This window comes from Lutra lutra, chromosome 4 (genome assembly GCF_902655055.1).
Source record: "Lutra lutra chromosome 4, mLutLut1.2, whole genome shotgun sequence".
NCBI classification, from domain to species: domain Eukaryota; kingdom Metazoa; phylum Chordata; class Mammalia; order Carnivora; family Mustelidae; genus Lutra; species Lutra lutra.
The window spans coordinates 54185257-54210353 of NC_062281.1; the positions used below are offsets into that span (position 1 = coordinate 54185257).

Consider the following 25097-nt stretch of genomic DNA (forward strand, 5'->3'; position numbering starts at 1 on the left):
TAACCTGAGTTAAACTGGCTTTCCTGGGCTTGCCCAGCGCCCTAAAGACCGCTTAGAGTAAACAGTGGTTTTTAAGGGACAATGGGCTCTGGAGACAAGTTCAACTACGCAGCTTTTAGGTCCACAAAACCCGAGGAGGGAGACTTCCTGCACCTTCCCACGAGGGAGCAGGGCGCCGCGCCCGAGTCCGCCCCGGGGGCCCCCACACCGGCCCCGCCCAGCTCGCCCCCTCCCCGCCCCTCCCTCCCCCGTGACGTGCCGCAGCGGGTCGGGATCATGCGCATTCGCGCCCCGCGCCCCGCACGGCTGCTCCGCCTCGGCGCTTGTCATTCTCCGCGGCGCGGCGGCGAGTGCGGACTGCGGTGCTTGCCCGCTAGCTCCCCCGCCGGCGCGCCGGCGATGTGACCGACCGCCTGGGAGCGGGCTGGAGGCTCTGCGGGTAATAGCACTTCGGCTTGTCCCTTGCCGCGTTCCTCGCTGAGTCGCCATTCCCTCGGAGCCGCAGACACGCACCAGGGGCTGGGAGCGCCGCACTCCGGGGTCGGTGGCGTCTGCAGCTCTCGGTCCGCGCGGCCGGGTGCAACCTCAGTCGCCGCTGCGGCCGCCGCCGGCGGGCCGTGCGCCCTGACGAGTGCCGGGCTCCGGGCACGGCGGAGCGAGGTGGCTGGTGCGGAGCGACAGCGCCTAGCCTGGCACCCGCCGTCGCCCCGGCAGTGCGGGGCCAGCGAGGTTGAGCGCCGCGGAGCGAGGTCCCCTCGGAAGGCTCCCTGTCTCCTGCGTCCCGGTGAGTTGACTGTAGTTTCTGAAGTTGGAGGGGGCCGTGGAAAGGGGAGGTGCGTTTTTATTATCTTCGTGGGGGAAGCTGGGGCGGCCCCTCTTGTTAGGAGCCGGGCTCCGTCTCGGGGAGTTCAGGGTGCGAAGAAGCAGACCCGGCACGCGGGGAGAGGCAATCCTGGGCGGGCTGGCAGCAGCCTCTGACGAACGTGCCATTTGGAAACGTGCTGTGAGAGGACAGGTGCTCCGAGGGCATTTCGCCTGCTGCTGATTGCACGTTGCGAGCTCCTTGACTGTGTGTGTTTGGCAGTGGAGGGTGCGTGCAGAGTCTTGTTACCTCTATCCTAAGTCCTCCGGGGAGTGACTCCTGTAATATTCCTGGATGCGATAGGTCTTTGGAGGTGGGAGCTAAGTCATTCCTCCCCAGCCCTTCCGGCTTCCCGCGCATCCCACTTTATTCTTCCCTTAGGCAGAAGTTGCCAGCGTTTCCTTAATTGGAGTCCAGTCCTTTGGGGAGAAAACAACTTGTAAGCCAATACAGCGTTTTGTGCCATAAGGCAAATAGAATGAGAAATGCGTTCATTGTATGTGATTTCATACATTTCAAGAATGTGGGCAAGTCTCAAAGAAATAGGATTCTGATGATGGCACTTGGGTTTCACCCTGCCTGTCCTGCACCTCTTATATAAGCCTCCCGGCGGGATAACTGTGTCTCTGCAGTGGCTGCAGCTGTGGCTCTCCGTTCCATTTGTTTAAGGTCCAGCTTGAACAGTATTTAATGAAAATGCTGACATGATATAGCGTTCTGTAGTGTGAAACAGAGTGCACTCTTCAAATTGGAGTGTCTTTTCCTAATATGTAGCATGCGAGGAAAAACCCAGTATATTTTTCAAGGCAGCTCCAGGAATTAGACACATAAATCATGTTTTAAAATAGCATGCATTGTGCAGAGAGCTTGCAGAGGACCCTTTTTGAACACATCCCCTTTGTTTTAGAAAAAGTGGAAATTGTTCATCCCAGACATTTGTTGAGTCTGAAAGTTAAGTGTGCTGATGGCCTTAATTGACTTAATAAAGGGCACGATTTATAGGTAGCTATCTTGTTCTACTTTAAAGGATAGAATTCTATAACCTTTCTTTTTCATCCATCCCCTAGAGATTCCTTTTAAGTAGAGCAATAGATTATCATCATTGATGTTTAATATTTGAATCAGTTAAATTTGTAAAAGGAATACTTTGAATTACATGTAGTACTGCTATTACTGTTAAGACTGAACATTAGAAGCAAGGAGAATTTTCAGATTATTTGGTATCAAAGTCATTAGTTTAACAAAACAGCATTAAGACTTCATATATAAATATATGTATATATATAATACATATACATATATAAACACACACACATATATACATATATATATATATTTAAATTTGGACTTGTAATAAATGTTTCAACCAAAACTCAGGGGTGTGTTATAATGTAAGATTTATCTAGGCAGTCTTTAGAAAGAGAAGTGCTTTTATTGTATTCCAACACATAGAACAAAATGAGCTAGTTATAGGCACCACATTTAAAAACATATCATAGGTTTTTAAAGAATCCTAGGAAAATACAAAAATTTTATTTCAGAAGTTGAAAAGTTAGGCAACACATTCTGTTTTGTGAGAGCATCCATTGCTTATGTCTAGAAGAGAACATATCCCAGCATGGGCTCTCAAACAGACTCACCCCTATCAGCACTGTTGCACTGTGGTAAGGAGGGTAGACTAGGCAGCTGAGCTCTTGGCTCTCCTACCACTTGAATCTGGGCAAGTTACCTAAACTCTGTGTCTCAGTACCTTCACCTATAAACTGGGGATGACAGCAGTACCTACTTCAGGGGATTATGATGAGGATTAAATGAGTTCATAGATGTAAAGCTATTGAGCCAGTGTCTGGCATTATTTTTTTAAAAAAAGATTTCATTTATTTATTCAACAGAGATCACAAGCAGGCAGAGAGGCGGTGGGGGGGGGGGAGGGAAGGAAAGCTGGCTCCCCGACGAGCAGAGAAGAGAGCCCAATGCGGGGCTTGATCCCAGAACTCTGGGATCATGACCTGAGCCGAAGGCAGAGGCTTTAACCCACTAAACCACCCAGGCGCCCCACCAGTGTCTGGCATTATTAAGCTGATAAAATTATCGTTGCTGGGCACCTGGGTGGCTCAGTCGGTTGGGCGACTGCCTTCAGTTTGGGTCATGATCCCAGAGTCCCAGGATCCAGTCCCGCATCTAGCTCCCAGCTCTGCAGGGAGTCTCCTCCCTCTGATCTTCTACCTTCTCATGCTCTCTCTTACTCGCTTTTCCTCTCAAATAAATAGATAAAATCGTTTAAAAAAAATTATCATTGCTATGAAAGGAAACACATCTTTGGATACCAGGGACTGAATGGCTGCTGATGGAGGTTAATGGAAGCAGGTCACAGGTATAACAGGAGAGAGGATATAAACATTTATTGAACACTTTCTAGTGATGCAGCTGGTGTTTAATTTACTGTCTCCCTCCTCACTGAGGTGGGTGCTTTCGTCTCCACTTGGGAGATGAGGAAACTGAAGCTCAGTGAGATCAAATCAGCGTTGGGATTTTAACCTATGTCTGTTTATTTCAAATCCTGTTCTTTTTGACCTTGCTGCCTTAACTTCCTTTTGATCTTGCTTTTTCCATCTATTCTCCTTTAATCCTCATAATAATAAAATAGGTGCATTATTATCTTCAATTTACACATGAGGAAATTCAAGTTAAGCATTAAAGTATGCAAAGTGTTTAACAGCACTCACAACATAGTTCTCCAAGATTGGGAGTTATTATTATTACCATAATTATTATTAAATAACTTGCTTAGCCTAGCACAGGGTAGATGTGCCAGCAGGTGAAGTGTGTTTTCTCCTTCACTTTCAGGTGGATTCCATTGCTTTTTACTTCTCCATTCATATATTCAGAGAGTTATTGGGGAAAAAACGGTATGTGACAGTTCACACTGGAGGACGGTGCTCTTTGGTTTGTTTCTGCCTGCAGATGTGGCTGCAGTGATCCACACAGCCTAGCAAAGCAGCCCGGGCAGCTGTCATCCATCCACAAAGAGCATCATACCTCAGCATGAATTCAGTCCCTGCTAGAGAACAGCCGCGGGGCAGAGAGAGCAAGAGAGAGCCCTTATACTTTCCTGCACATTTTACTGTATATTCAGAAATGGAAATCATTTATACTTTACATTAAATAAGCATGCTTCTTTTAGGCCTTAATGCCAGTGTCACACGAAGCAGTTTCCAGGGTCCTTTGTGAGCAGTACTTTGTTAAAAGTCTGGTCCATAGCCTGTTGAACTTCTCACCTGACTTCAGAGGTTGAGAATGATTGAGGGGTGTGTGTGTGTGTGTGTGTGGCTTTCCTAGGTTATCATCCAGATACTACATAGTGTTCTGACTCTGGAAAATATTTATTCTGTTTTCTAGATGTTAAAATCTAATTGCTCTAGAAGGCACATAAGCAACAGACTGCTTGTAGACTGGTGTATCCTCCTAGTGAACATATTCTACCTATTCTACCGCCAATAGTACTTGGTGACACATGTTCTAAGTTGGCTTTCTTTTTTTTTTTGAAATCAAGACTCTCTGTACAGCATGGTGACTATAGTTAATAATACCATATTGCATATTTGATAGTTGCTAAGAGAGTAAATCTCGGAAGTTCTCATTACAAGTTGTAACTGTGTGGTGGCAGATGCTAACTAGACTTACTGAGATTATTTTGCAATATGTACATTTAGACCAGATCATTAAGTTGTATACCTGAAACTGGTAGAATTTTATATGTCCGTTACTTGTCAGTTAAAAAAAAAACTTTCTGGGAATGAGCTTTCAGGAGAGTGCCTCAGTATACCTGGGGACACAATTCCACAGATACCGTGCATCAAAAAGAGAACCCTTGCCATCAACAGCCCCTTCCCATCTTTGAAATAGCCTCTACTTCAATTTTAACCCTCTTTGTCAGAGTACAGATATTCCCTTCTACTCAATCAATATTTACATTTCAAATGCTCCTTCGTTCTGGGTTATTGTATAATTGAAGTCTTCCTTGATCACTTTCATGACTTAAGCTGGGTCCATAATTTAGTTTTAACTACTTCTTTAGAATTTACATAGCTCTGTTTTATTTCTCATCTGTGTGAACTATTTAACAGCTCATCTGTGGTCACCTCTAGATGCCCAAATAACTTCTCTGACATCGGCTTTTTCCTGCTGTCAGAAAATATATGTACAGGAAACAGGTAATTTTAATATGGATAAAGTGAATGAACATTATTTACTCTCCTTAGTCATATTTACTCTTTTGAATTATGTTCACTTCTGGCTTGGGAAGTTGGGAGCTGATTCTGTTTCTAGAGCTCTTGCTTCATACATCCGTGAGAGATGTGTTGGGGAGTTTCTGGTTATACGAGCAGGCAGTTCGTATTCATCGTGACAGAGACAGTCCCTCAAGGCTGGGGCATGGCTGAATTTGAGGACAAGGGGCAGACGTGGGGGGAGACAGCTTTGAGAATTTTTTATCTGCCACCTTTCTAGTCCTTATTGGTCGTGCCTTCTAGATAAGAACTGGAGTGAATAGTTAACACACAGCACTTACCATGTGCTAGCTGCCATGCTAAGAAGTTTACCTACGGTATTTAATCCTGATGGCAAACTTATATGGCAGTTACTTTATTATTCTGTTTTTCAAAAGTGGAAACTGAAGCCTAGAAAGGTCAGGACACCTGTCTAGGGTCACTTTATTAAGTTTTGGAGCCAAGAAATGGAGTCCACGGCTAGATCTGACAAGGCCTGGGTTTCATGCAGTACATTCTACATCTAATTTTGGAGCCTTCATGATCGTTCGGCTGTGCTGCCTAGGTGTCCTATATTGTGCTTCTCAAAATAATCCTGTACTATCTGTCTTGGTTCCCACAATAACCCCGGAAGAGAGCTAAAGAGATGCAACGGAAGCCCATTGCCTACCTTCTTCCCCATAACCAGCATCTGGCATTGACTACATAGTGTCATCTCCATGTCTTTGTGGAGAAAGAACTAAAGCTTAGTTCCTACATCAAACCCAGAAGAGAAAAACCACATGTTAACCTTGTGCAATAGGAAGTGGAAAGCCTTCGACTGATAATGGGACCCAATGGAGAGGCCTGTTAACTTCGTGTTTGGGTCACATACTTTGAGTCCCTCTCATTAAAGAAAGGGGAAGTATAGAAACCTGAGATTTTCTCTGAAGATTAAAAAGTAAATGTTTATAAAAAAGTATCAGTAGGGGCGCCTGGGTGGTTCAGTGGGTTAAGCCTCTGCCTTTAGCTCAGGTCATGATCCCACAGTCCTGGGATCAAGCCCCACATTGGGCTCTCTGCTCGGCGGGGAGCCTGCTTCCTCATCTCTCTCTGCCTGCCTCTCTGCTTACTTGTGATCTCTCTCTCTGTCAAATAAATTAAAAAAAAAAAGGTATCAGTAATGGAGATTACTGCAACAGTGTCATATGCTATTCCCAATGAGACTATGGTTTGTAAATTCAGTGAATACATAAGTCTAACAAGTAAGGGTCAAGTGTGTTGTCTCAGAATAGTAACATTGCATCACATTTTCTATGCCTGTATTGTAGTCTAATTCCAGTCCAAATGCACAATACAAAAACAGAATTTATGGCCAACTTGTAATATTTTTAAAACCCTTCCTCGGAGCCTCCCTTCCTCCATATTTTTCTTGATTTCACATTGGAGCCAGCGTTTCTTCAATAAGTTCTTCCTATTCCTTGGGTTTTAAGTTATTATTTTATGTTGTTATAACATTTTAGCATATTGCGTTGATGTTTCATCTACTCCCCCTCCTTGATTTTATACAACTGTACAATTTTCAAACCTGTGAGTGACTCAAAACTTATGAAAAATTCAATTTTCTAAATAGAGACACTATTGCAAAGGAGAGGGAAATTTGGCTTGACTGGAGAGTCTTTACTTAAAATACAGAGCACTAGAAACCTTATGAACCTTATGGAGTAGGCCAGTTAAAAAAAATTTTTGCAGTTGATCAGCAACAGCTTTATATCTTCTCTATGATTTCATAGGACCCAACATCTACACACCGTATCCTGTATTCATTTGCAAGTGATCAGCTTCAGTTAATTTTGTAAAAATACCAAAAGGTGTGAGTCATTCTAGTCTTCACAGGGCTCCCAGTGTTGCATATATAAGCTTTTCTGTGGATTTACTCTCTAAGTGATGAAGCGAAATCAGGCAAGTCTTTGGGCATCTGGTCTCACTGCATTTGTGACGGGATCATTACTGTTACTATTGCTCCTGCTCAGTCCGGCCCTTCACCCCCCCGACCGTACCCATTCCTCTGTCATTCCCATTATGGTTGAACATGCTGAAGCTATTGGGAAACTTTCATGTTGAGGCAGCTCATGTTATAAGAGGCAATAAAACCACATAACACAGTGATTTATTTTTATTTTTATTTTTTTTAAAGATTTTTATTTATTTATTTGACAGACAGAGATCACAAGTAGGCAGAGAGGCAGGCACAGAGAGAGAGAGAGGGAAGCAGGCTCCCCGCTGAGCAGAGAGCCCAATGTGGGGCTCGATCCCAGGACCCTGGGATCATGACCTGAGCTGAAGGCAGAGGCTTAACCCACTGAGCCACCCAGGTGCCCCTGATTTTTTTTTTTTTTTTTAATTAAAAAAAGCCAAGCTGTAACACAGTTGTATACAAGAATACTGCAACCTCTGCACTCAGCACTGGGGGTTTGCAACCACTGTGGCCTTACTCTTTTCTCCCTGACATCTTCTAAGGAGAGCTGTGAACCTGTAATTCACACATAATCAATCACTGTAGCTTGGCCGTGTTTGAGTCAGATTGAGTTAGAATGATATTTACTCATTTATGCATTTAGCAGATATATATTGATAGGATACCAGGCATGTTGTTGGATGTTGAAACCTCAAACAGAAGAATCCTTGCACTGCCTTCCAGAATCTCAGCAGAACGAAGGGAAAAAGATGCAGTTGTAAGCAGTGCATAAAAGATGCTGGGCTCTGTCGGGGTACCTGCTCCAAGGGGATGACTTTCCCTTTGGAAGTGTAGGGCTGGATCTGAGTCTGGCCGGCGAGTCATAGGGGGCCAGGCAGCTGAGGATGGGAGTGGGCTGACAGAAATCGTTCTGAGCAGAGGGCTCAGAGAGAACAGTGCAGTGCGAGTACTGAACAGGGCAGGTGGCATGTCTGAAGGATAGCTGGTTGTCCCCAGTGGCTGGTGCACATCGAGGGCTGTGGATGAGGTCAGAGATGGACAGTGGAGGCTGGGGCCACTTTAGGAAGTGTCTTGTGGACCATGCTTGGTCCAGATGAATTTGCGTACTTTTGGGGGTTCTTTTAGAATGAGTACTCTGGGTGTTTTGTAGAGAATGGGGGTGTCGGGTGGGGGGCAGACACAGAAGCCCTGTGAACAACAACAACAAACTGTTGAATGAAACCTAGTGCAGGTTTAAGGTCTGAACTTGGACTGGTAAGAGTGGGGAAAGAAGGAGGAGGGGAGAAACAGGGAGGGGATGGTGACTTTAAGGTTGACTTCCAGATCTCTGGCTTGGATGACTGAATGGAAAGAGGTGGCATTGGTCCTGAACGTGAAGACAGAGGGTTGTGCAGTCTGCAGGGCAAACTGACGAGTTTGTTGGCAAAGTTACGTGATGTGAGGCACCAGAGGCTCTCCAGGGCTTGAGAGTCAATGGACTGTTGTACCGGCTGTGGTTCTAGAATTCAGGACAGAGGCTGAGCTGAAAATAAAAGCTTACAAGCCTTCTGTGTGTTTCACGTTGTTGTGGAGGTGGTGATCTGCCTGGGAGAACACGTGGAGTGGAAAAAAAAAAAAAGGTGATGGCCAAGACCGCAGGTAGAAGCAAAGGAGATGGGCTAGTGAGATTCAGTGAGGGAAGTTTTTGACAAGTGCCTGGACGCAAAGTGGCGGAAACCAGAGGCAAAGCAAAATGAGGAGCTTGATGGTAACAAAAGGAATGAAATAGAAGAAAGCAGCAAGCAGAGGGACGGGTCTGCCTGTTAACTTGCTTGTATCTACACAGATGACGGTGGCTGTTCCTCAGGCAGCTTTCTGCTGTCTGAATTCCTGCATCTGGGAGGTGGGTGCAGTGGATAAGGGTAAAGAAAAAAGAAATAAAGTCATGGAAAGACATGATCCTGGGTCTGAAGCTGCACGGGGGATTGAGTTGCCATTTCTTATTTTTCTTTTCCACTCATTTATCTCCTTCATTGGCTGCAGGTCATGGGCACTTGGGAAAGTGGAAAGGATAAAAGAGTGACTTTCTTGGTGGATAAAGTGCTCGGTTCTTCTAACAGACATGTCTCATTGTATCCATGAATGGGCACGCTGGGGGGAACATTGATAAATGGCGTATTATTTGGCAGTTTAAGGAAACTGAGCTTTTATCGTGGTCATAGCATCTTAAGAGGGTTTGGACCTTTGAACCAATCCTTTTATAGTTATAAATGAATCTTTTGGCTCATTGGTATATTTGAGACATAGTTGAGTATAGTTTCCTGTAATTTTCACTTGCCATCAAAACAGGCCTTGTTAGGGCTCCTGGGTGGCTCAGTGGGATAAGGCCTCTGCTTTCAGCTCAGGTCATGATCCCGGGATCCTGGGAATGAGTCCCGCATCCGGCATTCTGCTCAGCGGGGAGCCTGCTTCCTCCTCTCTCTCTGCCTGCTTCTCTGCCTACTTGTGATCTCTGTCAAATGAATAAATAAAATCTTAAAAAAAAAAAAAAAACACAGGCCTTGTTATAGACAAACTAGAGTATTTGGGGATGATGGAAATCATGACCAGGTATTTTTGTTTATATCATACATGTTAGTCCTCAGCCATTTTGGCTTTAATTTTGACCGAAAGACTGAATTACTCCAATTATAGAGATGAAAGAACTGAGATTCAGGGTTGGGATAACTGGGCGGAGATAACACAGCTCATAAATGGCTCAGCCCCCAGGACCCAACCTGAAGCCTTCTGACTTCAGATTCCAGGTTCTTGCCACTCATCATGTTGCCTCTGTCTTCGTGAATAGCTACTAAAGGAAGATTAGCAGGTGGAACATTTCAGAGATTGTTTTTATTAGTCTCCTCAAGGCAACAACAGTAGAAACTGTGTTGGCTAGTCTGTATTTGATGGGCCGCAGGTTATTTATGCAAATGTATGTAATTAAGTTGGGGGGGGGACTCTTTCTTCACAAAATGAGCATCTTTTTCTTTCCTTATCTTAGAAGCTTAAAAAAAAAAGCCTCCGAGTTATAAAATATAAGGGTGAATATTTTAAACTGCAAAATTATGGTAGTTGAACTTGGTACTTGTGATGCAATGTAAATTTGTTGTTGCAACAAATTCAGTTCAGTTGTTGCAATGGCTGTTGTAGGTGGGGAGCATTCTGTGTGTACATGTGTGTTTGCACGTGAAATAAAAATTAACCAAATTAGTTTAAGCTATTGGTTTTCCCTTCTAATATTATTCTTGTATATTCTAAATACATTAAATGACGTAGCTTGCTTTATCTCGCCAAAGCAGCTGTCACATTATCCATTTAATGCCAAAGGAATAAAACATTTGTCTTGAGCATTTTGCATGTGAGCAGTGTAAAATGATGCAGGGTTTTAGTTTTACAGCTTCTTTTTTAGCCCCTGGTATTCTAAAATTATGATTTACCTAGTTTTGCTACTTTAAATCAATTATTAGCTATTAAGACACAGGAATGTTAGACTCATGAGAACATGGAATTTTATGACAGTTTGTAAAGTTTATGGTGCTGTATTTTTTTTTATTTCACAAAAAAATATCTACGAACCTCGCTAAATGGCAGTTTCCAGATGAAAGCAATTTCTAGCAAGTAGCAAAATGCTGGTACCAGTGCTTATCCTTAAATCTCAATTTCAAGCTTCACGGTGCCAATTTTACATGTTAGCTTCAGTAGGAAAAGTAGAATCTAAAGGGACTTATGTTTTGCGACATTTGGTACGTTGATCTCTTGTTACTGGTGCTGATTTTTTAAAATGCAGTATATTTATATATTTTAAAAAGTCTTATGAAAATGGTAGGCACCTCTCAATTCTAGTAATTACTATTACACTTGACGTATTATAGTGGCCTTAGTGCAGTGTAATTGAGAAGGTACAGTAGAGGCATATGAAAATGTAGATAATAATATAAGTAATATGGTATTTTATATATGATTTTATTGCATTTTAGATTTAATATGTGAGGAAACACAAATGAAGTAAAATGAAATTAATTTGGCCATTTCATGCCTCATGTGTCCCAATTTCATCCAAATGCAAATATGATAATCCGGGGCTCAGAGTTAGCATTCTATTGAGGTAATTTGACAGTACTGTATTTATTACCCACCACCTAGATAAATAATTAAGCTGCATTTCCTACTAATCTTCCCATGAGTATACATTTTAACATTCTGTACCAAGAGTTTTCATTTGCTAAAAAGAATAACTGAATTTTCTTTACCTCTTTTTATTTCCTACTGAATTTTGTTCAGAGATTTTTATGCGAGTGTATACTTGACATGATAGAGCATGTCTAAATTAATAATCTAATTTGAATACCATAATTATGTGTATAGTTAGGGCTTGATTGAATAGAGTGTTTTTGCATATTGTGCATATTCTTTCTCTTAGTGGATTTAGGAATTACATGTTTAATATTCAGAGTCCTAAACCTGCTTGCATTTACCGATAGACACAGAGAGAAAAATGTAAACATTTTTACAAATAGAGTTTAAAAGATGCACTTCCTTTTCAGATATTAGGAATTGACATGTAACTGTCTCCTGTAGCTTTTTCTTATATATAACAGATTGATAAATGCAGAAGTGGTTGAAAACTAGAATAGTGTCATATGTAGTGCCCAAATTTTCAGTGTTGAGGTCAGAAGTGTACACCTTTATTTTTCTAAATAACAAAGATGTTTTCAAGTAAAATATTATGAATCTCCTTAAATATTTAAATGTATTCAGATGATATTAAGAATATTTTTTCCTTTACTTCATTATGTAATAGTCACTTTGCCTAAAATGTGTGTCTTAAACTTTACCATCAATGTGAAATGCTCAGTATCTCCAAAATAGAATTAAAACTACAAACTCTGGGGGCGCCTGGGTGGCTCAGTGGGTTAAGCCTCTGCCTTCGGCTCAGGTCATGATCCCAGGTCCTGGGTTCGAGCCCCACATTGGGCTCTCTGCTCAGCAGGGAGCCTGCTTCCTCCTCTCTCTCTGCCTGCCTCTCTGCCTACTTGTGATTTCTCTCTGTCAAATAAATAAATAAAATCTTTAAAAAAAAAAAAAAACTACAAACTCTGGAGTCTCATTAAAAGCATACAGTATGGGGGCATGTGGGTGGCTCAGTAGATTAAGTGGCTGCCTTGGGCTCAGGTCATGGTCACAGGGTCCTGGGATCCAGCCCCACGTGAGGCTCTCTGCTTCTCCCTATGCCCCTCCCTGTGCTCCTTCTCTCTTTCAGTCTCTCTCTCTCTCAAATAAAAAAAATCTTAAAAAAAAAAAAAAAGCAGCATACAGAATGGATAACAGCTTTTCAGGCTTTGTGCTGGGATATTTGGAACAGGATTATGAAACACTATGGTTGTTGAGAAAATAAAATAACAAAGTGTTAAACTTACACTTAATGGTTTTTGCCACCACGGCTCTTAACCTTTCCCACTGGCTGAGTGATTTGCTAATAGTGGCATGTTGGGACCCGAATTATTATAGATCTTTTCTTTTAATAAATATTCAATAGCATTTTCAAAATTGTTCTCCTAGATGCAGTTCATAATAAACAGCCCAGTGCTGACAATGAACATGCTTTTATACCATTTATAGCCATGGGCCACTTGGCATTTGGACCCCTCTCTTATGCATTTTCACAGCTCCACATATCCTGAAAATTGTCAGCCTTGGATTAGAATAAGCCTCTCGCATCTCCACAGTTACAGGAAGAATAAAAAGAATGTTCTCCTTTTCTTCTCCCTATAATATGCCAAGGCCTGTGATCAGAAAATCATCATTTCCTAGTTATAGGCTTTTTCTTTCTTGATGTTCTCACTCACTGCAGAAAGTGGTAACACAAAAGGTGTTGTTGAAATATGAACGTGTTCGTTTGGGTTGATCTGTCTCACTCTCTTTCTAGCGAGAGCTGTGGTTCTCAGCTGGGGACGGAGAGACATCTGACAATGTCTGGAGACAGTTAGGATTGTCATGACTGGGGAGAGGGATGTTACTGGCACAAGTGGGTTGAGACCAGGAATGCCCTCCTCCGTTCTGCAGTGCACAGAATAGCCCTCTTTAGGGAAAAATTCTCTGACCCAAAATGTCAATAGTGCTGAAGTGGAGAAACCCTGATCTAGAAAGTAGGGAATGTCTATTTAATTTGCATTCTCTTGTCCTAGCAAATGAAAATGTGATAGATGGTCCTTAGAAAGAAATCGTTGCAATCAATATAATCATTTATCGAGCACTTAACAGGTCCTGAAAACACAGGGCAAACCTCGACATCCGTCCCAGCCCTCAGGAGTTTATACTCTCTTTAAAGATGACTGGCAAATAAAATACTATTATTCAATGTGACGTATGCTGTAATTAGAGGAATATATGACATGTTAAAAAATAATTTTGATTTTATTTGCTAAATATAAAGGACTATCCAGAAGAAATTTATGTTCTCTGGCTAGATGTGAAATTAGTCCTTCATGGGTAAAATTTCTCTTTTTCCCTTGATGAAGAATAGGTTCCCTTTATTGCCTTTCTCTCTCTCCATTTCAACTGGTATTAATTTGAAACATCAGGAAGGAAGAGGAGATATTGACATGAAAAGTGTTACTTTAGAAATTTAGGATATTAGTTTTTACCATCTTCATTCAGTTATAATTTCATGTCATGAAAATCTCCTGTTTTAAGTGTGCAACTAACTGGTCTTTAGTAAATGTAGAGAATTATGGAACTACCATCACATTCCAGGTTTAGGACTTTTCCATCACCCCAAAAAGATCCCTTGTGCCCATTTGTGGTCACTGTATTCCCATGGCCAACCCCAGGCAACCATTGCTGATCTTTCTGTCTCTTTGTCTTTTCTCACTTTCTTTCTCTATAGATTTGCCTTTTAGGAAATCTCTGGACATTTCATTTGGGATATTAATTTTTGCAAGTAAAAATGTAGTTTGATGTCTTCTTTTTGAAGGTTATCATGTTTATATTTTTCTTTTTATTGTTGCCACACCCAGCTATAGCGCAGGTTTGAGTGTACTTTGTTACCAGAATTCTCAGAATAATTAGGTGGAAAATGTGGCAAAGGGGAAGATAAGCATGTATGTTTATGCAGCATATGTGCTACATCAAACAGCCCATGGTATGCCTGTTTTTCAGCTTTGACCAGTTCTGTTCCCTGCGAATCTGTCTACTAAAATAATGTCATTGAAATCACTGATAAGCTGACTGAAGTCAGATGAATACTTCATGTTGTGGGAAAACTACAAAAGGATTAAATCCAGAGAATTCCCCTGTCTGGAGAGTTGTGTAGGGGGACAGCAATCCTTTTGGGGACACATGTCTTTCAGAATTCAGCTTTTAGAAAGGTAATACAGTTTATATACTGTATGTTATGTAATAGTCCCACGTGATCCCAGGAAACAGTAGACTTTTTTCTTTTCTTTTTCTTTTCTTTTCTTTTTTTTTTTTTTTGGAAACAGTAATTTCTGTTGCAAAGTGCGTGAATATTAACATTTAAGAAGACAGAGGATGACCAATAACTTGATGTCAGCTCAGGTCAGTTTTTAGAGTTTAGAGTATATTCATTTGGTAGCAATGGAACAAAGTTTCAGAAACTTTTTCAGGAAATTTGCATTTCAAAATTGTGGATAAATGTTTGTGAACTTGCAGTATACAGGATATTACATCTCAAGTAATTGCTTCTTCCTCTTATCTACTCCCAGCCTCCCATCCACCCTGCCACACACACATTTCATACCATTTAGCCCTGAGTATACTTGTCTTGCTTTCACATCATTAGCTTCTCATCAGACTTGATAAAATGCCAAGTTAGCTGTTCAATTTTGGTGGAAAAAGGCCAGGTACAGATGTGTTACGGCGGCCAGATCTACATCCTCTTGTGGTTTGTGGTTTTGCCTCCCTGTTATAGCCTTGGATTGTAGCCATGTTCATTTACTCCAGAACCCTTGGGGCCCAGGGGCCCAGAAGATGAAGTTAGTTTTGTGAGGTCAAAATGATATCCTTCAAGAAAAATCCAAAAGGAACAATGGCAGCTGTCACTCCAGGTAGCCCCAGACTCATGCGAACTAATCCTCACACCCATCCCCAAATCTCTAGGCAGTGAGATAGGAGATAAAGACGTGAAGAATAAAACATGTGGTATCTAGTGCATTCTCACGTCAAAAGTAAGATGCTAGTACAAAGTGAGATAGTTCAGACTTGTTCCAGTTTCTTAAAAATTCTGCATAATCTTACATAATTTGCTTAATGGTACTTAGCAAGCCTCGTTAGTTTCTTTTCACATGTATTTCTTTTCACATATGTTTATTCACAACAATTTCATGTCTTTATTAATTTCCAGACTCCAGTGGTGGTACTCAGGAAACTGTAACTCTATGACACCGGGGTTTAACTGATTTTCCATGGTATTCCTAAGTGGCTAGGAATGTGAATGGATATTTCGATCAGTGTGTAAAATTTGCCCTTGTTGCATGTGAGTATGTGTGATGGCATGGCAGTGTTACTTAGGCAGGACATACTGTAGGTTGGGGGACCCATTTACCGCCAAGGGAGACCCAATTTCTGTAAATTAGAGGAAAGAACATAGTGCAGTGTTATACAAGCCTTGGGGAAAAACTGCATGTTTTTAGGGACATCCAAGAATTTTGCCTTTTGGGAACTCAAGAACATTATCAAGTCATAAGCTCTTGAAGATCAATGTGAGCTAATAGTTAGCTGAGTGACTACAGTAACTGGAGCATATAGTAGGGGTTACATTGCTACTGTTAGGTTTTTTTTTTTTTTTTTTTTTGAAGTTCTTCATCACTTCAGTGTAATATCAACATTTCCTCTGAAGGTGAACCATCAACAGGAAAAGACATTGCATCATTGCCCCTCGGTAGTGGAAGTAGGCTCCTCACCTTTCCCATCTGCAGCTTCATTCTTGGGTGTCTTGGTTCATGCCCACCTCTTACTCCAGCTGCAGCATGCTCACAAGTATCATTTTCTCTCCTGTCTCCCAACTTGAAAGAGCTAAACTTGTCCCGCCTTGGTTTTGCACCTGTCTTTTGTTGCCAAGCAATCTTTCTGAGTTTGCAAGCATTTCTTCTTTTACCACATTTCCTGTTGTAAAGGAGCTGACAGCCCACAGGGGCCTCACATCATCACTGCTGCATTCCCTTCCTCATTAAGTACACCCCCCCTTTTGTGTTCTGGTGATGCTTTCCCCCTCTTTGGGGGCAGGTCATCTGATCTGTCTCACCTTTGTCTTTCTCCCTCTGTCAGTCTAGCTGCCTTTAGAGCAGTGGTTCACCATATTGACCACATAAAAACATTATTAGTGATGTCCAGGGCCTCCCCCAGTAATTCTGATTAACAGGCCCTAGGGGGCCTTGACCTTGGTGTTTTGTTTTGTTTTTTAAAGTGGGGTCCACACCCAGGGTGGAGCCCACACCCAGGGTGGAGCCCAGTGCGGGCTTGAACTCACAACCCTGAGATCAAGACCTGAGCTGAGATCAAAAGTCAGGTGCCTCAGTCAGTGCCTCAGCCACCCAGGTGCCCCAGACCTTGGTGGTTTTTGAAAGGCACCTCCTCTCCGACGCCCCACCTCAAGTAAGGCAGCCATCACTGAGAATCACCCATTTAGAGGACATGATACCTGTCGGGTGCTGTGGGTCACAAGCCACTGTGGAAGGAGGAGGAGGGAAGTTGCAAAGATGAGAAGAGATTAAACAATGGCAACATCCTTGTCCCTTTGTTTACTTTGAGTTTTAGCTCAGGCGGAATGGGTTTCTCTGAGTGCCACCTACACCAGCCCAGTGTAGCAGCTTCTCCCCCTCGGACTGCTTTCCCATCTGTAAATCCCTGGCAGCCATGTACCCCCAGCAGGACCGAAACCACTGGAGGTGAAGTGTGCACTTATCTCCTCATGACGCTGGCCGCAAGGGGCCTTATTTTCCTTTCATAACTATGGCCTCCTGCCTTGCGAGCCACTATTTCCATTTTTCCTTTCTGTCACTCTGTCTAAACCAAAGCCATGGGCCCTCCTCCCTCATTTGTTGTTAGTTTGAAACTCACTGCCATAAAGACATACACAGGAGACCCAATTAAAGTTACGAGGCAGAGATTTTTCACTTTGCTTTTTCCCTTGTGAGAAAGATGGGTGGCAGGGTCTTTGCTGGGAAACGATTGTAGGGAATATAATTTTTTCTGAATTAGTGGGAGAAGGGAAGACCACTACTAAAATTGAACTGCCATCTATTCACAGTTTCCTTTTATTTTTAATATACCTGTGGGTCTCTGAAATCCTTTCTTACGCAATAAGGAATTCAGAAGTTGGACAGAAATGCGTTCGGATAGCTTTCTTTAAAAAGCCTCTTCTCTAGGCTTTCTGTGGTCAGAATGCCTGTCCGTTTTCCAGAGAGCAGCACACAAGAGCCTTTGGATGGGCTCTATTGTTCCACAGTTTCTAAAGGGGCTGAGAACGGTTATAACATGAATAGATTTATAATGCTGTCTGAACCTGTTTTGTTGTCAAGGGATATTTTGTTCTAAAGACAGTAATTTTATTTTTTTCAGTTAGTAGGAAAATTTAAGTGAGGTGATTTTTGTATTCATGAAAAGTATACATGACTAACTCTTTCAAGGACATCCCATGTGAAATTTGTAGAAAATCCAGTTGTGTGGGAAAAAAAGAAAAAGAAAAAAATGCCTCACTTCACTTCATAAACAACTAGGAAGATATAGGAATGATTTAAATGCCAGTTTTCTTTACTATAATGGGGTCAGTTTACAGAAATTATACTTAAGACTTTCCTCTGAGCCACGGATATTGCACAAAGAAAATTCTGCCCCTCGGTCATCCTATTATGTGGTAAGAAATGGAACTTTTCATTCAGCCTCACGCGTCCAGTGTGAGAATCTGGCCAAGGCTGGCCTCGGTGCAGGCCAGTTTTTCATTAACGTGTTCATCTCTTCAGCATACATTGAGTTCCTACTGTGTGCTGGGCACCGTGATAGGTAGTGGATAGAGCAGCTAACGAGCTACCTCTTCTGATGTTCTGGTGGGAGGAGATAAGCACATAAGGAAGGGAGTATCAGCAGGTATTATGTTCTGAGCAGAGAAGTAAAATGTATTTATGTTATTAGGAATGACTGGGCAGTTGGGGCAAGCCCCCTTGAGGGGGTAGAATTTAACCAGGGCTGGTGGGAATTCAGAGACCAGCTTCGACAGACCAGACCCAGGCAGCTGGCAGAGATGGGGAGGGCAGAGAGTTGAGGCTGGGCGCACGGTGGCAGGGAGCAGCCTGGTCAGGTTTGTATTTGAGGAATGTCACTTTTGGAGCAGGAGAGAAGGTGAACTGGAATCAGAGGCAGGGATGGTAGGGCCCCAGGCTGGAGCCCAGATCCTGGAACCAGGGTACCTGTTGGGAACAGGATAGGCAGCATGTCAGCTGGGTGATAAGAGGCTGATCTGGGGATCCTCCTCTGTTCCTTGTCCAGACCCAGATTGAATCTTTCAGCCTGTTGAGGACACAAGCCTTAATTCATTTGCTAAAATGCTTATTAAAAATGCCAATTTCCAGAAGCGCCTGGTTGGCTCTGTTGGTTAAGCATCTGCCTTCGGCTAAGATCATGATCCCACGGTTCTGGGATTGAGCCCCACGTTGGGCTCCCTGCTCAGTGGGAAGCCTGCTTCTCCCTCTGCCCCTCCCCCTTCTTGTATTTTCATGTGTGTTCTCTTTCTCCCATAAATCAATAAAATCTTTTTTTAAAAATGCCTATTTCCACAACCCATCCCAGTCTAGTGATATGGAGTGGGACCCAGGATTTAATTAAGCTTCCAGGTGTCTGATGTTGTTGAGGCTATGGACCAATTTTTGAGAAATATTGTGTTTACAGACTGTGCTGTTGAGTATCCAATTTAATTCTCTCAACAACTCTGTAAGAGAAGTGTGTTTTCTGTAGATTACAGATTAGGAAACAGGGTCAGTGTGATTAAGCATCAGGCCTAAGGTGACACCACCGGTGCGTGTCATGACTGACAAAGCGATCTGCCCTTTGTGTAGCTAGCCCTGCCTGTGTGAAAATGGGAATTGTGGCCCCTGAAAAATTCAAAAACCTTTGCAGGTTAACATGTCTTATGAATGAACAGGATCCTTCTCTCAAATCTAAGACTCAATACATCCCATCTTCGGATAGAACCAGAAAGTTTCCTTTTTTTAACTAGCTTTTCTTTTCTAAAGGAAAAGTTTAATTTTCTTTCTTTTTTATTTTTTTTATTTTTTAAGTGGGCGTGGAGCCCAACCCAGGCCTTGAACTCATGACCCTGAGATCAAGACCAGAGCTGAGATTGAGAGTCAGAGGCTCAACTGACTGAGTCACCCAGGCACCCCTTAATTTTGTTTCTCAAAGGTAGAATTTTTTTAAAAGATTTTATTTATTTATTTAACAGAGATCACAAGTAGGCAGAAAGGCAGGCAGAGAGAGAGGGGGAAGCAGGCTCCCTGCTGAGCAGAGAGCCTGATTCGGGGCTCAATCCCAAGACCCTGAGATCATGACCCGAGCTGAAGGCAGAGGCCTTAACCCACTGAGCCACCCCAGCGCCCCTCAAAGGTAGAATTTTAAGCTCTCAAAGTCCTCAAATATGTATCTTAAGAAATATATATTGCAAAGGAGAGATTTGATCTTAATAGGTCTTTCTGGGGTCTTTTTGCCTTTCTTTCCAGAAAAGAAGTTAAGAGGGTTAAGGGGTAGCCTTTTTTTTTTTTTTTTTTTTTAAATTATTGCCCATAGACCTATAAACCCAACCATTATGCCTCACAGAAAATTATCATGCTTTCAGTTGCCATGAATCATTTATTTCTTAAGTGGCTCTTGAACTGAGAGTTGTAAAAATGATGTTGAAGAGGTAGAGGAAGATGGCTGAGTGAAAGTCTGCTGATTAGGACTCTTGTTTAAAAGCTAGCTTCGAAGCAAGTTTACTTAAATGAATTACCTTTGCCCTCGTATGAAAGTGTGAGGAAGTTTCCAGCTTTATTTTCTTCTGTTAAGAAATTGAATGTACTTATCGGGGAGATTTAATTTCATAACAACGTGTATGTTGCCCTGATTTTTTTTTAATTTTTTAAAGATTTTATTTATTTATTTGACAGACAGATCACAAGTAGGCAGAGAGAGAGAGAGAGAGAGAGAGGGAGGAGGAAGCAGGTTCCCCTCCGAGCAGAGAGCCCGATGTGGGGCTTGATCCCAGGACCCTGAAATTGTGACCTGAGCTGAAGGCAGAGGCTTTAACCCACTGAGCCACCCAGGCGCCCCAGTCGCCCTGATTTTTAAGCAGCATTCTGTAGTGGTTTGCTAGAGCTCCCTTAACAAATACCACAGATGTGGGGTTCTTAACGACAGAAATTTATTTTTGACAAAATCTGAAGACTGGAGGTTCGAGACCAGTGGGTCTGCGGGTTCTGTTTCTCCCCAGGCCCCTCTGCTCCCTCTGTCCTTGGTTTGCAGATGGCCATCCTTTTGCTGCCTCTTCACATCATCGTCCCTCTGTGCGTGCATGCCCCTGGTGTCTCTCTGCATGTCCTAATGTCCTCCTCTTATAAGGACACCTGTCATACTGGATTAGTGCCCACCCTAATGACTTCATTTTTAACTTCATTATCTCTTTAAAGGTCCTAGCTCACATTCTAAGGTACTGGGTATTAGAACTTCTGTGTATGAATTTGGGGGAAACACAGTTCAACTCATAAAAGCCCCCCTCCCAGGGGAATACATAGAGAAGAAGAGCATGAAAAAACATACCAGAAACCATTTTCCCAGAGCAAGGTTCCGCCCCTACCCCCTACCCCCTAACCCCCCTGCCCCCCACCACCCGGCCCATTGTCCTACCCTGCCCTGTTCCCCCTGCATCAGGCCGAGGGGAGGACCACTGCCAGCCACCAGCTGTAAGGTAACGTCCTCCCCACTAGACTCCAGTGTGAACTGCCTGGCTCAGGTTGAAACTGGAATGAGTTTCCTGGAAGTGATGAAGGGGGCTCTCCCCGCTGAAGCTTGCCTGCTAGGTCGTGTAGTTGGCAGGGGAGAGGCAGGCCTTTTTGTTTATAGGCCCGGTCAGGATTATCACAGCACAGATCGCTGCTTTGATGACGAACATTAGATGAACCCTCCTTCCTGAGGTTATTTTTATCAGCAGCCATCAGCTTCATTTGCTACTGCTTGGGGCACACTGTCCAGAGGGGCTCATTTCTTACGTACAGTTTTTCCCAGGGGCACGTTTTTTTGCTTGGAGTTGGTGGTCAGTCTCATTCCCATCACTAATGGTGTCAGGTGGGCTCAGAGCCACCTCTGGGAATAGAGCATGCAAGACAAGCCATCCTGTCGTGAAGGCAGAATGTGCCCCCATCTGTGCCTGCATTTGTATGTAAGGGAAAGAGGTGCTTCTCTGGCAAGCTTGAAAGGGAAAGAAAACTAAAGGTTTAACGGCAGTTTAAAGAACAGTGCATTTGTAAGTGGGAGAGACTTTGGCTTTTTGGTCTTCCTTAAAGCATTGATGTGTTGATTACGTAGATTGTAAAGTCCAGAAACAGATATTTATGTCCTAGAACATACTACGGCTTATAAAGTAATAACATGCTATTTGTTATGCATACTCACTGATTTCTAGACATATGACTACCCTCAAGCTTTTTAAAAATTGATTTTACTAGTTTGTCCCCCTAAGCTCCAGTGGCGTCCTTGATTCCTGGTTTGCCCACTGAAGGGAGGACGAGTTACCCAGGACAGCCTTGGGGTGTGGATCTGGTCTCTTCTGTTTTTGTATAGCCAGTTTTGGGGGTGCCAAAAGACTGCATTTTTTGGTTAGCATATTCTTGGTTTGATATTTGGTTCTGTTCAGTATATGTTTTGGAGTCCTCATTAATCAAACATTTTTTGAAAACCAAGTATTTTTCAAACACACTAATATATATTATCAAAGCGCTTCAGTTCTTACTCTGAAGGGAAGAAATCTCGTTGAAGCCGTGGCATGACTTGCCTGTAAGCTAGAAAATCTCTGAGTTGGTAATTAACAGGAGGTCTGATGGAAGTCATGTTCTGTGCTCACCCCCTCTTTTCCTGTGATTTTCCTATTAAATCTCACCGTCACAAGAAATAGATACTAGTTTTGAAATCAGAGGTTAAAGAATGAACTATTAAATCAGATCACATGCCCTTCTGACTTAATTAAAATTGTATGCACCCCACACTTGACTTGAGAAATAGTTTTCTTTACTGTTGTTGTTTTGTTTTTATTTTTTGTGTGATGTTAGGGAAAGCATCCTGCTAAAGGATAGGCTTAATTTATAAACCTGTAACACTATTGCAGTTGTCTAATCAGTTCTGTGATCGGGTAAGAATTTGGACTAAAGCTAAGATTGCTGAATCTATAGAGGGACATCAACATCTGATGGTTACATATGTCCAAACTTATAGGGTGTTTTGTTTCTTTGTTTGTTTGTTTGTTTTTGCTTCACTTTGTGCTATAACTTTTGTGGTACAACTTATTGATAAAATTTCCCATTCGCTGTTGGTAGTTTCATTGACCCTAGCATTTGTCAGGTCCCGCTGTGAATAGTTTATCAATATGTGTATATTCTCAACCAGATCATGGAGGAGAAGAATTGTGTTTAGTGCCTTTTTTCAAAGTCCCCCCCCCCTTCTGCCATGTCTTATCTTTTCCTGTAATCTTTGCCTTACTTAATGTCACCCATTCAGTAGACTAGGCCAATAACACAGGAAGTCACGTTTTTTTAAATTAAGTTTTTAATTTTAATTCCAGTTAACATATGGTGTTATATTAGTTTCATGTGTACAATATAGTGATTCAACAATTCTGTACACTACTTAGTGCTCATAATGATAAGCGTAATCTTTATTCCCCATCATCTATTTCACCCATCCCCCACCCACCTCCCCTCTGGTGACCACCCATTTGTTCTCTATAGTTAAGAGTCTGTTTCTTGGTTTGTCTGTCTTCCCCCCACCTCTGTTCATTTGTTTTCTTAAATTGCACACATAGGTGAAATCATTTGGTATTTGTCTTTCTCTGACATACTTCACTTAGTATCACACTCTCTAGATCCATGTTGTTGCAAATGGCAAGATTTCATTCTTTTTATGTCTGAATAATACTGCTGTGTGTGTGTGTGTGTGTGTGTGTGTGTGTACCACTTCTTTCTCCATTCACCATTGATGGACACTTGGGTGACCTCCATAATCTGGCTACTGTAAATAGTGCTGCAGTAAACATAGAAGTGCATGTATCTCTTTGAATTTGTGTTTTTGTATTTTGGAGGTAAATACCCAGTAGTATGATTGCTGGATCATAAGGTAGTTCTATTTTTTTTTTTTTAAGATTTTTATTTATTTATTTGACAGAGAGAGAGAGAGATCACAAGTAGGCAGAGAGGCAGGCAGAGAGAGGAGGAAGCAGGCTCACTGCCAAGCAGAGAGCCCAATGCGGGCTCGATCCCAGGACCCTGAGATCATGACCTGAGCTGAAGGCAGAGGCTTAATCCACTGAGCCACCCAGGCGCCCCGGTAGTTCTATTTTTGAGGCATCTCTATACCGTTTTCTGCAGTGGCTGCACCAGTTTGCATTCCCACCAGCAGTGCATGAGGGTTCCTTTTTCTCTACATCCTTACCAACACTTATTTCTTGTGCTTTTGATTTTAGTCATTCTGACAGGTGTGAGGTGATATCTCATTATAGCTTGATTTGCATTTCCCTGATGATGAGTGATGTTGAGCATTTTTTCATGTGTCTGTTGGCCATCTGTATGTCTTCTTTGGAGCGTCGGCTCATGTCTTCTGCCGATTTTTAAATTGGGCTGTTTTTTGAGTGTTGAGTTGTATCAGTCCTTTGGATATTTTAGATATTGACCTGTTATTGGATATGTCATTTGCAAATATCCTCTCCCATTCAGTAGGTTGCCTTTTAGTTTTGCTGATTGTTTCCTTCTCTGTGCAAAAGCTGTTTATTTTGATGAAATCCCAATAGTTTATTTTTGTTTTTATTTCCCTTGCCTCAGAAACTATCTAGAAAAATGTTGCTACCTCTGGTGTTAGACATTACTGCCTCTGCTGTCTTCTAGGATTTTTATGCTTTCAGGTTCAATTAAGGTCTTGATACCTCTTTTTTCTTCATAGCCCTTGGCCAACAAGGTTTGTACACCATATCTATTAAATATTGAATCAGTCTCTCAATTTCAAATCCCTCTACCATTCTCTTAGTTTAGAATGTTATTACCTGGGTGACATATGCCCCAGTATTATTTTTGAAGTCCTCTAAAAATTGGTCTCTATTATGCCAAACATAGCCAGAACTATAATGTTTTCTAACCTAGTATCAGGGAAGATGACCTAATATGCATATTTGTTCATGTCATCCTTTAAAATTCTCCATTGATTTTTCTGAATGTGGCCTCCTGGAAAGCATGGTATACAAAATCTTTAGTGATCTGAGACTCTGATGGGCAGTCCAGCCTCATTTCTTACATTCACCTGTGTGTTCTAGTTATACAGCAAGTCAGAGTCTCCCAAATGTGGCCTGAGACTTTGCATAAACTCCCTAAATCCCTTAACGGACTCCTTCATCTTCAGGTGTCCCCTTTTCTGAGCAGCTGACCCTGATTGTACAACCACCCTAACCGAACCTCATTTAGATATCTCTTATGGCATTCCCATAATGCTCTATTATATCCCTTTTAATGAGTGACTCACATTCTTGTAATTGCCTTGTTAGTGGTTTCTCTTTCTCCCATTGGACTATGAGTTCCTTGAAGGCAGACATCACACCTTATTAATGTTTATTTCCCCAGTGTCTAGCATTGAATCTACTCTCTAGTAACCAATCAAGTAATTGCTAAATTGATCTGAAATGAACTGAAGATAAAAGTAGGATGGGCGGATGTTATTATATAGACACTGCTGAAATAGTAGAGTAAGGATCAGG

At 42.2% G+C, this 25097-nt stretch overlaps 1 protein-coding gene across 2 annotated transcripts in view; it reads left to right on the forward strand.

Annotated features, from left to right (window-relative positions):
* The first annotated feature begins 303 nt into the window (after window positions 1–303).
* Window positions 304–25097, forward strand: part of PAG1 (phosphoprotein membrane anchor with glycosphingolipid microdomains 1) — a 137501-nt gene continuing 112707 nt past the window's right edge. For both annotated transcript variants that reach the window (XM_047725906.1, XM_047725907.1), the window contains exon 1: window positions 304–784. The gene's annotated coding sequence lies outside the window, so the exon portion shown is untranslated. The remainder of the gene's footprint in view (window positions 785–25097) is intronic.